The sequence below is a fragment of the Vombatus ursinus genome, unplaced genomic scaffold, assembly GCF_900497805.2.
Source record: "Vombatus ursinus unplaced genomic scaffold, bare-nosed wombat genome assembly UNPS02014816.1, whole genome shotgun sequence".
Classification (NCBI taxonomy): Eukaryota; Metazoa; Chordata; class Mammalia; order Diprotodontia; family Vombatidae; genus Vombatus; species Vombatus ursinus.
This window is the reverse complement of record NW_020954594.1, coordinates 15,074,716-15,091,529: the sequence shown is the minus strand read 5'-3', so window position 1 is coordinate 15,091,529 and position 16,814 is coordinate 15,074,716. Positions and strand designations below refer to the sequence as shown.

Here is a 16,814-nt window from a genome sequence, read left to right as displayed (position 1 = left end):
CTACCATCTGTGGGCTGAAGTTGGTTTGTCTGCTTATAAAGATATATGTGTAAAAGCCTGAGGTGAGCAGTCTAAGGCCAGAATGTTATAGAATTTATCACACCACTAGTCAGACATTATAGGTCTAAGTCCCCTGGGAGTTTCTGATGAACTATGTGATGCTATCAGGAGTCAAATTGGGGAGGTGTGGGTGAGAGATTGTATGGGTTGAACATATATGACAAAGTGAAATAAAAAAGACTATTTTAGAGAGACATAGTTATAGCAACCGTAGAGATCACCTATTCTAATCCCCTGATATGTGAGGTTAAGACAATGACAAATGGAAAGGTTAATGTTAGAGCCTAGACTACAACCCAGGCCTTATATATACTGAGGAACTTCATAGATGGCCTCTGAATTAGTTCATCCAGTTGTAATATACCACAGGCTAGCTAATAATCATCTTTTCTAATAATTATCACAGAGGCAGGATCATCACAGAATCTTAGAAGGAATGCAAAGATTACATGATCCAACCTTTATGGGACTAATAATGCCCTCAACATTACGGACAAATGACCAAAAAGCCTGTAACTTAAATACTTCTATTGACTAAGAACCTACTACCTCCGAAGGTAGCCTATTCCATTTTGGGGCAGCCATAATAGTTAGGAAGCTTTTTTTTCCCCTTTATATTGAATTGAAATCTTCCTCTCCAAACCATTGGTCCTAATTCTGACTTCTGAGGCAAACAAAACAAGTCTAATTCCTCTTCCACATGACAGCCTTCAAATAGAAGACAAGGATATTTTTGAATCCTGACTCCAAAAGGTTAGTTATCACTTCTAACTTTGTGCTGTTTTTTGATACATGCTGTGTACGTATTCTTTGAAGTCATTAATAAAAATGGTAAGGCCAAAGTTAGATTCCCTGGGTCAGATCTGACAAAGGCAAAGTCAGATCCCTGGGCTTCTCAACTGAAATGCCAGAGACCATCAACCTTACAATGAATCTATTTTTTTTGAACCCACATACCTGTTGGCATCAAATGATAAATGACTACTCTTTGGGTCTAGTCATCTAACCAATTGTGAATCAACCTAACTATACTATTTTCTAGCCTGTATTTCTCCATATTGACTACAAAAATAGGATGAGAAGCTTTGACAAATGTTGTGCTGAAATTGACAAACTATGTAGATATCATTCTCCTGATCTAACAATCTATGCCTATCTTATTTTTTTCCTTTGGGTTACCTCTCCTTTTTTCCATCATTTTTACATATTTTGTTCTGTCTTATCTTTATCTCTAAGTTCTTCCTTCATATCATCCTCATTAGAATTGTTTTCTTTATATCTTCTGAATTTTTTTTCTTAGGACCTTTATTTTGTGCCTGTGATGATAAAGTCATCCCATTTGTAAAATATTAGATCATGTCAGCCAACCCTTGGTATCTCTAAGCCTTTTGAAATACATTCTCTGCAAAATGCAGAATGTATTTCATTCCATGTCACCAAGGTTTTTCCTCTATCACAAACTCTAATATGGTATGCTAGTTTTCCCCCAAATTTCTGACAATTTCTCCTTCAACAACCAGTTAAGCTACAGTGGTCAAAATAATATCCATAATAAAAGTTCCCTTGTGCCTTCCTCTACATTTTAAAGAATAGCATTATCATTAAAGTAAGACAGTAATCATTTAGCTTCTTGCCTTTTGGTAGAAGGTAAATTTCAAAAGATGTGCAGATATTTGAAATGCTTTCTCTCTACTCTCCCAGGACTCCATGCCAGACCTGAGAGATATTTCCCAGTCTCCCCATTTATTTCTTCTTACCATTCATTTCAATGCAACAAACATTTATTAAGTGACCTCTGTGTTCCAGACATATGGTAGGCACTGGAGATAAGAAGACAAAAACAAGACAATCCCTGCCTGCAAAGAACTTATATTTTACTGAGTGGATACAATGCATATACATAGAAAGGAGGAAGAAAAGAAAGAAAGAAGGAAGGACAGAAGGAAGGAAGGAAGGAAGGAAGGAAGAAATGAAGGAAACAAGGGAGCATCTTCAACATAATATTCTTTTAGTAAAGTTTTGTCACTCAGCATACAGCCCACTCAGGGAATGAGGCAAACGCATATTCTAGGCTCTGTGTTCATCTTTTTCCAATCTATATAATATTAAACATCATATCCTAAGTATACACAGATACCTTCTCATGGTAACAGCAATATCCACCTTAGTCTCTGCCATGTAGGTTAGGTTGAGTCCCCCCCTACCCTTGTTCCCCAGTCTCACCAAAGAAAAGGCCACTGTCCTCAAGATTTGGTTGGTACAGGGGACTGAGGCTTGAGCCCTTGAGCTTCCTTGTTGGCTAAAGTCATGAACAAAGAAGAGTTAGAGACCCTTAGATTTGGCAAATATCCTACTGCTATGCATATCACCATATCACCTGCTGGCCAAATGGATTTCTCTGTGGAAGCAAACCAGAGAGCCCCTAAAAGGTCAAGCATTAGTCATCTGGACCCATCAGATCTCAGGAATAGCTTCCTTGCATTTTAAGGACAAAAAATAGCTTATGTGGCAGGGACCCTGGTAGATACTGCTCCCTCAACACATCTCATTGTCTTCTCTCCTCTGTTCTCATTTCTGTCACAGTCCCAATCAGATCCAGTTTTCTCAGAGGGTCAATTTCCTTATCTTTTCCCTTAAAGACACCTCTCCTCCTTACTTCCCTATTTCTATCAGGAAAACAACCATTCTTTTGGCTACCCAGGTTTACAATCTAGGAGGCATCTTCAAATTGTCACTCTTTAACAAAAATGTGCTTTTCAACTAATCAGTGAGCATCCCTTATCTATCTTAAAATTAAGCTTCCCTATAAACAGGTGAAGAACATAGTTGATACTGCTTGCTTATTTCATCTTTGTTTATCTGATTCATATTGAAGATCTTACAACCAACACATAACATTTAGAACTCCTGCCCTAAATATTATTTCAATACTAAATATAGATATGTGTGTATATGTATGTAGTATATGTATTTATATTTGTGTGCATATGCATGTACTCAGAATATATGTATTTATATGCACGTATGCATATATATCTACATGTATGCATATATATTATAGGTTTGTATTCACACAACACAATACACTAAATATACATATGTAATACATACATAAACAAGTGTGCATATGTGTTTGTATATATACATGTGTGTGTACATATATATGTGTGTGTATATATATGGAGAGAGAGAGAGAGAGAGAGAGAATGAATGAACGTATGTATGCACAGGGGGATAGAAGAGAAGAGGAGAAAGTGTGTCCCAGGTCAAAGGAACTAATTTAACGAAGGTATAAAAAGTTTTGCTAAATTTATTTGAAATCTATCTTTAACACATAAACACACATATGTATGTATAAGTTGGTGAGATAAAGACAAAATTACTTTTAAAAAGACATGAGGCCATTGTTAGCATTTAACAGGTGGTCATTTCATTCTTATGTTTTAAAATCATGGGAAATAAATGTATGTATGTTTAACAATAATATATATGTGTGTGTGTTTAATAATAACCAACCTGAAGTGCTTTAGTTTAAGCAGCAGGATTGTTAAACAATGATATGAAATTAGTGAGTTCTTAGATTTTTAGTAGAAAAAAAGAGACACTTATCTCTGATGGGCTTAGAATCAACCCTCACTGAAGACAAGGAGATAGGTAAAAACCCTTTGAGACTCTGTTTCTGTATTCTTTGATCCCTAATTATGTTTATTTAACTATTTCAAATTACATTTTATGGATTGTCATGATCAAAAACTTCATCGCCTGGTCGCTAATTTGCTGCAATGAGGATCCCTACCTTCTGGTAGACTGAGTCTTATTAAAATTACACTATTACTGGGTCAACATTAAAAGTCTTTCTACCTTGGTATCACCAAAGACATGCTTGCACTCTGCTGGTATAACTAAGAACTCAGGGTCAACTTCATGACAAGATGAAGCTCTGAAACACTCACTGACTACATCTGTCTCAACGAACTGTTTCTCTTCTAGTCCAGTGATGTCAAACTCAAATAGAAATAGGACCACTATTTTGTACGTAAAGATCATTGTGGGCTACATATTGACTTAGTTTTAAAATGTAATGTTATCTGTGCTTTATTTTACTTGCAAAGTATTTCCTAATTATTTTAATCTGGTTCAGATTGTGTTAAGGAGTGTTGTGGCCCAAACACGGCCCTGAGGTTATGTGTTTTGACACCTGACACATTTAATGCATAGTAAGTTCAAAAGGCCAGGGCAACTCAGGTTGTCACAAACTTGTTGGGTAGGCCTTAACCTTAATAATAATTTTCAAATTGTGAAACTGAGGCACAGCTCACTCAATCCATCTGTCCCATAGAACATTTTAACAAATCACCAGAAATGGAATTAAAACCAAATTCTCTTCCTGGACTATCTTTTATTTTTTAAAATATTTACCATTTATCTTTAAAGCAAGGTCTATTTTTAGAGCTAGTTGTTTCTTATTTCTTGGGTGGTCTTGCTGTTTTAAGCACTTTTAATGCCAAGAATTATCTGTTGGTAAGTCAATATGATTAATCTTAATTTATTACTTTGGATAGAATTCATTCTATTTTAATATATTCATTTTCATTTGGGAGGCATAAAAAGTGATCCACCCATATGATATCAAATTGGACTATGCTTTTTTTTTTGGACTATGCTTTTTGAAGTGGTGATTGGCATGTTTCATATTTGATGCTCCATAAAATATTTTAAGAGTGTTTTGCATGCTGTGTGAAATCTTTCTGAACTTAGGACTATATTTAACCACCCTAGTTTAGGTTTCTTAAAACATGCATTTGGATTGATTTCATCTCCTTGAGATTAAATAATTATGTGGAATTAGAGAATCAGACTATTCATGTCCTTATTAGTAGTCTAAGCACAAACTTTATTGTCAGTTTGCTGCCTTTGGCTTCCCATGCCCTCGATGTTCACACAAGTATTGTCGCCAGGATTATGGAGAGATAAAGCCAAAATTACTTTTAAAAAGGCATGAGAACATTGTTAGCAGTTAACAGGTGGTCATTTCATTGTCCAGTTTGGAAAGCATGGGAAAATATGTAGACTCAATGACTGAATTCAGAAAGCTAAAAGTTTAAACTCTCTTGTATGTTTTTTTTTTAAATACTGTTAACCAGCCAATATTATTAAGTACAAACCAGAGATTTGAAGATAGCTCTTGAGTCTGACGGAAAAGAAGCCAGGAAATAAAGAGTGAAGGCCAAGTCATTTGGGGAAAACAGAAGAGCATCTCTCAGGAGTAGTTCCCTGGAGAGTGAGTAGAAGGTGATGTTTATTTGCATCTTCAGAGAAAGGAAATTAATTTGTCATTGTTTTTCATACTTTTAGGGCTGAAACACAGTGTATTAGCCCATCTCACTCCATATATTCTTCTACATACACAGAGCAAAAATAGGGCATAAACTAAAGCACGTGGGAGAAAAAGAAAGAACACTTGTTAGATGTACTGTATTCACCTCAATTCAAAACAACTGGATCATTAAAAAAGAACAATAATCATGTATTGCACCTATATTTTGTAAAAGGCACCATGCTAGGCCATACTGGACATGTATAAATGAAAGAAGCAGTACTCTTGCTTTCAGGGAACTTAATTAAAAAAATTCAGTATGGGAGGGTGGAGCCAAGATGGCAGAGTAAAAGCAGTCACTTGCTTGAGCTCTCCCTCAAACCCCTCAAAATACCTGTAAAAATGGCTCTAAACAAATTGTAGAAGAGCAGAAACCACAAAAAGACAGTGAAACAAATTTCCAGCCCAAGAAAACCTGGATGGTTAATTGGAAAGGTCTGTTGCACCAGGCTGGGAGAGGAGTACAATTCAGCCATCCAGGCAAAAACAGGGCCTCAGTAAACCTGAAGCAGGCCTCAGGGGACTGAATCACACAGAGCTGTGGTGGTTTCCAGACTTTTCAACCTACAAACACCAAAGACAACTTAGGTCTGTTGGGCCATGGTGAGAGAGGAGTTCAGTCTGGCCACAGTCCCAGGGCAGCCCTGGGGCAGCGGCTGCTTCCAGAGCTGTTGGACCACAGAGGGAAGGGGGATTAAGTGGCTGATCAGAAGGAGATTGCAGGGATGTCTTTTCTGGTGTTGAGGCAGGATTCTCTAGCTTTATCCATGTTTGGATCTGAGTCACGGTCCAAAGTGGCAGTCCTGGGGTGAGGAGGAGCTCTGGCATAGTGGAGCTTATGGCGAAAGTGGAGAGGGAATCTTCCTCACAATTTCAAGGCAGAAAAGAGTGCTTGTGGTCACTCATAGACCAGAGCACAGGCCAGGAAAGGAATAAAGACCTTGTCCTTGATCATACTACCTTGGAAGAACTGAAAATGTATAGCTCCCCAGAAGTATCTCTGAAAACAGCTGCACAAAAGCCCCGAAGCTTGGCAGAGTACATTCTCCACACTGGAAGAAGATCCCCTACCTTAACAAAAAGTTTAATAGTCAAGTAATTGGCTGAGAACATGAGCAAACAGTGCAAAAAAAAGTCAGACCACAGAATTTACTTTGTTGACAAAGAAGATCAAAACATACAACCCAAAGAAGACAATGAAGTCAAAACACCTACATCCAAAGCCTTCAAAAAAAAAAATATGAATTGGTCTCACGCCATGGAAGAGTTCAAAAAGGATTTGAAAAAGAAATAAGAGAGGTAGAGGAAAAACTGGGAAGAGAAATGAGAGTGATGCAAGAAAATCATGAAAAACAAGTCAACAGTTTGCTAAAGGAGACCCAAAAAAAATACTGAGGAAAATAACACCTTAAAAATGGACTAATTCAAATGGCAATCCAAAAAGCCAATGAGGAGAAAAATGCCTTAAGAAGCAGAATTGGCCAAATGGAAAAGGAAGTCCAAAAGTTCACTGAAGAAAATAAGCCCTTAAAAATTAGAATGGAGCAAATGGAAGCTAAAGACTTTATGAGAAATCAAGACATTATAAAACAAAACCAAAAGAATGAAAAGAATAGAAGACAATGTGAAATATCTCATTGGAAAAACAACTGATCTGGAAAATAGATCCAGGAGAGATAATTTAAAAATTATTGGACTGTCTGAAAGCCATGATCAAAGAAAGAGCCTTTGATCATCTTTCAAGAAATTATCAAAGAAAACTGTCCTGTTATTCTAGAACCAGAGGGTAAAACAGAAATTGAAAGAATTCACCAATCACCTTCTGAAAGAGATCTTCAAATGAAAACCCCTAGGAATATTATAGCCAAATTCCAGAGTTCCCAGGTCAAGGAGAAAATATTGCATGCAACCAGAAAGAAACAATTCAAGTATTGTGGAAACACAATCAGGATAACACAAGATTTAGCAATTTCTACATTAAGGGACCAGAGGGCTTGTGATATGATATTCCAGAAGGCAAAGGATATAGGATTACAACCAAGAACCACTTGCCAAGCAAAACTTAGTATAATCCTTCAGGGGGAAGAATGGACATTCAGTGAAATAGAGGACTTCCAAGCATTCTTGATGAAAAGACTAGAGCTGAATAGAAAATTTGACTTTCAAATACAAGACTTAAAAGAAGCATAAAATATAAACAGGAAAGAGAAATCATAAGGGACTTATTAAAGTTGACCTGTTTACATTCCTACATGGAAATATATTTGTAACTCATGAGCCTTTTCTAGTATTAAGGCAGTAGGAGGGAATATATATATAGAGAGAGAGAGAGAGAGAGAGAGGGCACAGGATGAGTTGAATATGAAGGGATGATTTCTAAAAAATAAAATTAAGGGGTGAGAGAGGGGATTGTGCAGGGAGAAGGAGAAAGGGAGAGGTAAAATGGGGTCAATTATCTCACATAAAAGAGGGAAGAAAAAGCTTTTAGCATGGAGGGAAAGAGGGGGTAGGTGAGAGGGAATGAATGAATCTTAATCTCATTGGATTTGGCTTAAGGAGGGAATACCATACACACTCAATTGCTTATGGAAATCTATCTTACCCTACAGGAAAATAAGGGCAAAGGGGATAAGAGAAAGGGGCATGATAGAAGGGAAGGCAGATTGGTGGAGGGGATAATCAGAAGCAAACACTTTTGAGGAGGGACAGGGTCAAAGGAGAGAATAGAATAAATGAGAAGTAGGATAGGATGAAGGGAAATATAGTTAGTTTTTCACAACATGGCTATTACAGAAATGTTTTGCATGACTACACATGTATAACCTGTATCGAGTTGCTTGACTTCTCAATGAGGGTGGGTGGGCAGGGAGGAAGGGAGAGAATTTGGAACCCAAAGTTTTAAAAACAAATGTTAAAAATTGTTTTTACATGCAACTAGGAAATAAGATATACAGGTAAAGGAATATAGAAATCTATCCTGCCCTACAGGGAAATAGAAGGGAGGGGGGATAAGAGAAGGGGGGAGGGAGATAGAAGGGAGGGCAGACCAGGGGAAGGAGTATTCAGAATGCACTCCATCTTGGGGTGGGGGTTGGGACGAGATGGGGAGAAAATTTGGAACTCAAGATCTTACGGAAGTAAATGTTGAAAAACTAAAACTAAATAAAAAAAGAAAAAAATTCAATATGATAAGTTCATAAGTGGTAAATGGAATATTAGGAGGACAAGAGATCACTTCAGGTTGGGAGAATCAGGGCAAGGAGGTAGCATTTGTACTGGTTTTTGAAGGACAGGTAAGAAATGGTGATTTTATGTATAGGGAAAAACATAGTCAAAGTCATGGAGGGCATAAGAAATGAAATGTTTGTGAGTGAAAATAAGTGGTCTAATTTGGCTAGAGAAGAGAAGAGTTTGCAAAGACAACTAAGGTAAGACAAAGCTGGCAAAGTAGATTAGAGCCAGGTGTGGAATGCCTAGAAATGAGGCTAAAGACTTTGATTTTTAGGCAACAGGAAGTCACTGAAGACTTTTGAGCAAGGAGAGAGATGAGACTAGAGCAATGCAATGGGAAAGAATAATCTGAGAGAGTTGTATAGAATGGGTCACAGGGTGGAACAGTCAGTGGGAAGACCAGTTACGATTTTGGCAATATTCTAAAGCCCTCCAAATAATATCAGAGAAAACAGAAAAAGGATTAATACAAGAGATATATTGGTTGAATCAGTATAACCTGGCTACTGTTTGAATTTATTAAGGGATTAGAATGATCCATTGAATGAGATAATATAAAATAGGAGCAAGTGTGAAATCTTACACTTCATTTAAAAAAACAATCAGTTCAGACATACCAGATAGTGGAGGTATGGCTATTTAGACATTTATCTGGGGAAAAAAAAAACAAGTGATTTTATTGGAATGTAAACTTGGTATGAATTACCAATGTGATTTGGTGGTTGGGAAGGCCAAAAAGATCTTAGGATGCTTCAAGAAAGACCAAGAATAAGGGAGTAATACTCCTCTGCAATTGATACTAGTAAGAAAACATATCGATTATCATTTAGTTTTAGGTGCCATGTAAAATATAACAATGCAACAAACACTTTTTGAGCATCTCTTATGTGCTTGGTACTGTGTTAAGCACTGAAGCTACAAATAATAAAGGTAAAGCAGTTTCTGCCCTTAAGGAGCGTACAATCTAATGGAGGAAGACAACACAAAAAAGGAAGCTAAAAAGGGGAAGTAGGGTAGGAAAGGGATGGAAATGGTACCCTGTGTGGGGAGAGGCATGATGGTGATGTGGATAGAAATGGTGCACTAAGGGTTAAAAAGAATATTAATTGTTGCTTTTCCAGTATTTTGTGAAACCCGTAGCTTATTCTGTAACTTGAAAGCGTCCTAAAGTCCTTTCCTCTTTATCTTGAACTTGTACCAAGAGAATTGCTTTTGTGTCCCTTATCCTGTGTTCCCCATCTTTTAATTTTTAACCTGTGCCCTCATGCCCTGTCCTTAAATCTTTAAACCATAGAGTTCCTTTTGTCACCCTCATCCTGTCCATTTTTAATATTTAACCTCCATAAAAACTGTAAAACTATATCATTATTCTGAAACCTCTATATAAGTATAACTCCCCCAAATATTGGGTCTCACTTAGCTTTCTTGCTAAGGAGGCTCATGCTGCTTACACATTAAATAAAGCTCCCAATGAATGGTTAAAAGAACATCTTCTACGTGAATTATTTCACACTTGAACTGCTCTCGCAAACCTGGCCTCAACAATGGCAGAATGGAATCCAAATAGTGGAGCTCTTGGGCTTCTAAGCCCTCTTTATATGGAGGCTTTAGGATAAATCTTTTGTTCTACTCTCCAAGCCTCCAATCAGAGGGACAGAGGCTAGTGAGTTTCTGATAAAGTGTGAGAACTAAAGTTGAAGCAATCTCCATACTGTTGACTTTCTTGGTTATATGCTTCTTCTGGGAAGGGGAAAGGTTGGGATGAAGATGGTGGAGTGGAATGCAGAGAGTACAGCTGATGGAAAATGAAGAGTTTATTCACTGGGCTTCTGAACATATTTGGGGAAGAGTATTGAGAAACAGTTAACCAGGATAGGAAAGTGACTCAGATTCATCCCATATGAGAATTTGTTGAATGAACTTGGGGCATTTAGCCTGGAGAAGAGAAGACTTAGTGAAGATACGATATTTATCAAATATTTGAAGAATTGATACATAAAAGATTTTACATGTTGAGCCCCAAAAGACAGAGCTAGGAACAATGGAAAGAAGTTGCAAAGAGGCAAATTCAGACTTTACTTGGAGAAAATTTCCTACCAATTAGTCCTATCTAAAAATGAAATTTTCTACATCAGAGAGTGGTGAGTGTTATTGAAGATCTTTCAGCAAAGGCTTAGTATTACTTTTGAGATATATCATAGAGGGGATTCTTTTTCAAGTATGGGTTGAACTAGACAGTCACTGAGGTCCCTTCCAATTTTTTTTTGGTGAGGCAATCAGGGATAAAAAGACTTGCCCAGGGTCACATGGCTAGTAAGTGTCAAGTTCTGAGGCTGGATTTGAACTCAGGTCCTCTTGATTCCAGAGCTGGTGCTCAACTCTAAAATTCTAAGAGTTAGCGTTTGTACTTCAGGCATGAATGACTGGATGAATTTTGATGTCCTTAACAGGCATAGAGGAAATATAAAATGGAAATTGTATTCAAAAATGGAAATAGATATCAGTAGAATTATCTAAGCATTGGCAGTCATTCCCTTACCCTACCATAAGCCAGATGAAAAAAGCTACCTAAACATTCTCAGAAAGAGTCACATCAGATAATATGAGAAGTGAGTCACATGGCACTTATGTCTTTTGTGAACAGAAGGACAGGCAGTTAGCAATCTTTACTTAACATTTTAATATCCTGACCATCATCTAAATTCAGCTCAAATTTCATATCCTCAGTCAAATTTTCTTCAATTCTTTCCCCATTTTGGAAATAATTTCTCCTTACTTATTCTCATAGTACTTTATGCTTTTATATGTACTTGAAGTCTAATTATATATGTATGTTTGTCAACATGTATAATATTTATCTATGTATATTCTTTGTCTTCTAATATACTGTAAAGCTTTTTGAGTTTGAGGACTGTATTTTATTGTTTATTTCTCCTGTTGTGATTAGAATAGTAACTTGTATGCCACAAGTGCTTAAAAAGAGTTTTGAATGAATATTAGATTATTAGGTTATTCAACATTTCTTTAGCCATTACTTTTAATCTATTTAATCATTTAATTCAATTGATTTTTTTTGGAGTAACTACTATGTACAGGGCACCATGGAAGATACAAATGTGAATGTCATATTTCTTCCTTCAATGACTTTCTGTTCTCGTTACTTCTTTAATGATAAACACTCCATGAGTAAAAATCTCTATTATTATGAATTACTCTTATACAATCTGTTAACTATTTTGTAGCATATTTTATATTGTGCTGTAAGCATCTCTCTTAAGAAATTATACCGAGTTCAATTTTCACCATCATCCATTTAAAAGACAAAAAATGTCACCTAAATTTCTCAATTCTATAGGCCTCTGTTTCCCCCACCTACTTTTAAAAAATGACTTTGGAATATATTTTTGGATACTCAGACCTAGACTTCATATGCAGCCATTCAATCATCTTATTCCTCTCCCCAAGTACATGAACTACAAGTACATCTCCTTGGGATTTCTCAAATGAAGGATTATTATGTAAGACAAAGGACATTGAATAAAAGTATGAAATGTTGTGGGAAGATTATTTTTAGTTAATAAGCCATTATATTTTCCCAGACTAATGTTGTTTTATCAAAAACTCTCTTCAACTTAGATTTTTTCCACAATGTTGTGTGTGATATCAGCCTTTCATAATGTCTTTCATATTATCTCTAAGCACCCAAGGAAATAAATATATTCTCGAGGACTAAAAGAAATCAGGAAGATGAATGAATAGAAAATATGTTCTCTTCCTATTATTTTGGTTCAATTGTCATAGAAGTTTTGTTCTGGTAAGACTTAGTATTCTTGAATATGGACAAAAATATTCAATATACTTGGTAGAATGGGTAATAGTAGGTGAGGGACAGGGACAGAAGTGATCAGTACAAATGGGGATGATTTAAATATTGTAGGTGATATTGTAGGTAGTTGTAGACCATTAGAATGTTTTTGTATATGTTTTTAACTTGACTGCATGCCTTGCATAGCCATGATGAACAGAAATAGGTTTACTGCTAATGGTGGGCTTTTCCAGTACTAATCCAAAGGTTTACAAATATAGGAAGTCCCCAGTTTAGAACTAGATTGTGTTTCAAAATTTCACTAGTAGGTCACTGGTTTGAAATTCGGAGTATACTTTCTCAGAGAAAGACTATTATAAATGTTTATTAGGATCCCAGAATAACCCACAAAAGTTCATTTAAACTATCAGGTAGCTGAACTATTATATTGATGTTACTATACAGCCCTGAAACACATTTTCCATGAGAAAGCTCCTTTTGAGTCCTATATAACTCAATCAGTAGAAGAGGTTCTCTGCTATCTATCAGGCTATGCAGAATAGATTAATATTCTTAAAATTCCAGTGGTGAAGAGTGGATATGGAATCTGCCCCTTCATAGCATTGGGGAGGGATTGGAATTCTGGAGATCCTCTATACTCACAGGACAAGAAGAGGAGCTCTAGTCAATGTAGCAAAGCAAGGAGGTTTTGGGTAGCCTTTTGTGTAAGGAACCAGTTAGAGTTAAGTGTCTCTTAGTAGAGTGCCTGACAAATAGTAGGCACTTAATAAATGTTTATTGACTTGACTTGAACTCTGCCTGCTATTGTAATTAAGTAAGATTTTTTTCTTACAGTTTCAAAATCTTTTAAATCAAGGTCAAAATTTCTAACTATAAGTTACATTAAAATACTTTAAGGGAAATTGTTATTAATTTGTTATTTTTCTGTTTTTACATGAAAATATATTTTTAACTAGTGACCTTTCTGACCTTACTGTTAAATATGTAATTAAGAAAATGTGTAAGATGTGCACTATTTATCCAAAAAGAATGAGTCATACCAGTTTCTTGGATAAATGTGTAATTAGACAATTGTTTTAAACACATATCATGAAGCCTGTTCTGGAGACTCATATAAGTACATAATTTGGTTTTTTTTTTTACATTCTTTTTATTAAGAAGTTTGTAGAAAACAGCACAATCTTGCCAATGCATAAAAATAATAAGACAAATAAGCCATCTGCCAAGAAAACAAAGACAATATTAAAATTGCAAAAAAATACATAATATCTAGTCTAAAAGAAAAAAAACTCTTACCTGATAAACAAAGAGAAACCATTGAAATATGTGAGTATCATGCTGAATCTTTGATTAGGATTCAAATAGCAAAGATGGTCGATTAAGTGGCTGAGACTATCAAAACAAAGCATCTTAAAGTTAATTCCATCATCCTCCATGTTAAATGTTGCCACCTCTTACACTATTTTCATTAAAAGCATACTTGAGAATCAAGGCCTATGTCAATTGAAACATCATACAAGTAAATGAATGTTTCTTTTATAAGACCACTTTCTATAGTTGTAGAAATACAAGTTAATGAAATTCCACATTTTCTAAATACCTATTATATTGTATATATAAAATGTTAGTAAAATATTGATAAGTATACAGATATACTGACTGGTGAAGAAGAAATGTAAGTTTTCTATTGAAAGGGTATGATGTGAATGTTTAAAGGATTTTAAACACCATAAAAAGCACTTGGGGATTAGATGTTTGATAATCGGCTCCTAATTAATTCATTTAATATATCATCATCCAAGAAATGTTCAGTCACAAGCATTTTATATGACAATGTGAACTATTACAATCCAAAGAATGTTTAATTGATCTGTGACATCATCAGCGACATTGCCAGCTTTGCTAATGACCTTAGATTCAAATGTTTTTCTTTAGAACAATCAGTTCTTATTGAATCATTACTTAAGAATATGTTAAGATGATGTATTCTTGTGAAAAATAAAAGTAGAAGAAGGTAGAAATATTGAGGGTAGATAATACTGGTGACAAATAATAAAGGAAGGAACCAAAACAATATTTTAATGGAAGTATGCTACAGACCACTTGGTCAGATGGAGGAAATAAACTTAGAATACGAGAAAAGTTTACAGTTGACATTCCAAGCATCCAGATATTTGCTAGAGTTGTTTTGTTTTCCCCAAAAAGCAAAGTAGCTAATAAATTCTTGGTTTATGTTAATTACTATTTCAATCTTGAAAAATAGAGGAAATAACTTTTTAGTTGTTTGACCTTGGTCACTTAACATCAGTCTCGTTATTTGTAAAATGAGGATTTTTTTTTTTGCTAGACCTATGATTTCATCAATAGAGGAAGTTCTCAGGAAAGGAAACTCCCTCTACCAATGTAGATTCACAACAGTTCTACTACTGCTAGCTTTAGAGAGTTACCTGGGGCACTGAAGGGTAAAGGATCTTGCCAAGGTTCACACACTCAGTATGTTTTAGAGGTGGAACTTGAAACCAAGGCCTACCTGGTGATGAGAACAATTGTCTATGAACTAAACCATACTATACTTCCAAGACCTACTTCACAGGGTCATTCTAAAAGAAGCATCTTGTAAACCTTAGTATGTTATATAAATGTGAGTTATTATTAGAATAGTAGGAATTAAGTGTTAGTGAAAGAGAATAAGTAAAGAATGGGCAGTGAGGAAGTAGACTTAGCAAGTATATTTTTTCTAGAATTTTGTCAGTGAAGCATAAAAACTTGAGCCATTGAAGACCTAAAGGAAGCAAATTAACAAGGTTCTTTCTGAAATGTAGTGTTCAGAACTGATCACTATTCAACTCATATCTTTGCATACAAAATATATTTTTAGCCATGTATTCATGTTATGTATGTACCATGGGTTGTGGTTTTAGGCGTTTAGAAGGTAAGCAACTTGCTCATGTTCTCATAGGTACTATATTTCAGAGTTTGGTTTTGCTGACTCAAAGACTCTATCTCTTATAGGATGTGCATATTGTAGGCATTTAATAAATGCTTATTAAAAGTTTGTTGAATTAAATAAATTTCCCAAAAATCAATTAACTGATACAGAGGGTGGGGTGGGGCAGAGAGGGTGGGGGAGGCATATGACATTTCATGTAAATCTTAAATCTTAAAGGTTTTAAGTTCACTGAAAGGTCATTAAACCCAACCGAATGACATAACAGCTGAAAACGTTGATTCAATATTATACTTTATTTATAAGGTTATAAGATTTGCAGTTGCATTTGGCATAGAGGTCATCTAGTCTGAGAAGAAAAGAGAAGCACAGTATGCAGACAAAGTAAAGCTAGTCTATTATCATTCTTTGGTTAGACCACATGACTAACATCATACAGAATGTAAGATCTTTGAGGCCAAAAACTATGTCATTTTTACCTCACCTTCACCCTAACTACATAGGATATCAACTAATATAGCTCCTGCCTATTCCAACCCAGACAGACTAAGACCTTGAACACCAAATACTTATGTATGTGAGAAAAAATGGGGTGTTTTGCCATTCTATAGTTTCCTTAATAATGTACATAGTTATATTACAATAAATTCTAATGCTTTGGAGTATGCCAAATCATATCATGGCCTAGGTGCAATTAAGCTGAAACAAGAAAAGCAGTCTGGCCCAGATTTCAAGCATGGTGACTTTGGTTGGCAAAAGCATTTTGTTGGAGAGGTGGAGAGAAGTAAGGAAATTATGTCTAAAATATATATATATATATATATATGTATACACACATATATACACATATATGTATGTATATAAGTATATAGGCACACATACATATATACACACATTTGTATGTATGTATGTGTATATGTATGAATATATTGATACAAATATTTCAGAACATTAACATTTATGTGGGCTGGATTTTTTAAAAGAAAACTGCTGGTATAATTCTCTATAAGCATAGTTAGCATACATATAAAAATTGTATGTTACACAAAAGATAAAATGGCAATTATGTACTTTATAAAAGGAGTCACTGAAAGATTCTATTGTACTGACAGGCATACCTGTGTTTGAAGTGATGTTCGCTGAGTTCTCTTATGAGCATGGCTTAAATAAAATCTCTATAAACTTTTTTTCTATTTTTTTTTGGCCTTCTGTGGATCCACCAATTTTCTTCCCTATAAAATACAGCAAATTCTTGTAACTAGGAAACTTTCTTTTTCATTGCAGTGCCACACTGCTGTATTCTCTTTCCAAAATGTGTACCTCTTAGTTTAACAAAGCCGTATTTTTAAAACAAATCTTCATTTCCTGTTTCT

At 35.4% G+C, this 16,814-nt stretch overlaps 1 protein-coding gene across 1 annotated transcript in view; it reads left to right on the top strand.

The window, feature by feature from the left end:
• ARHGAP15 (Rho GTPase activating protein 15) overlaps window positions 1-16,814 on the top strand; it is an 820,106-nt gene that overhangs the window by 411,125 nt on the left and 392,167 nt on the right. The gene's annotated exons all lie outside the window — the stretch shown is intronic.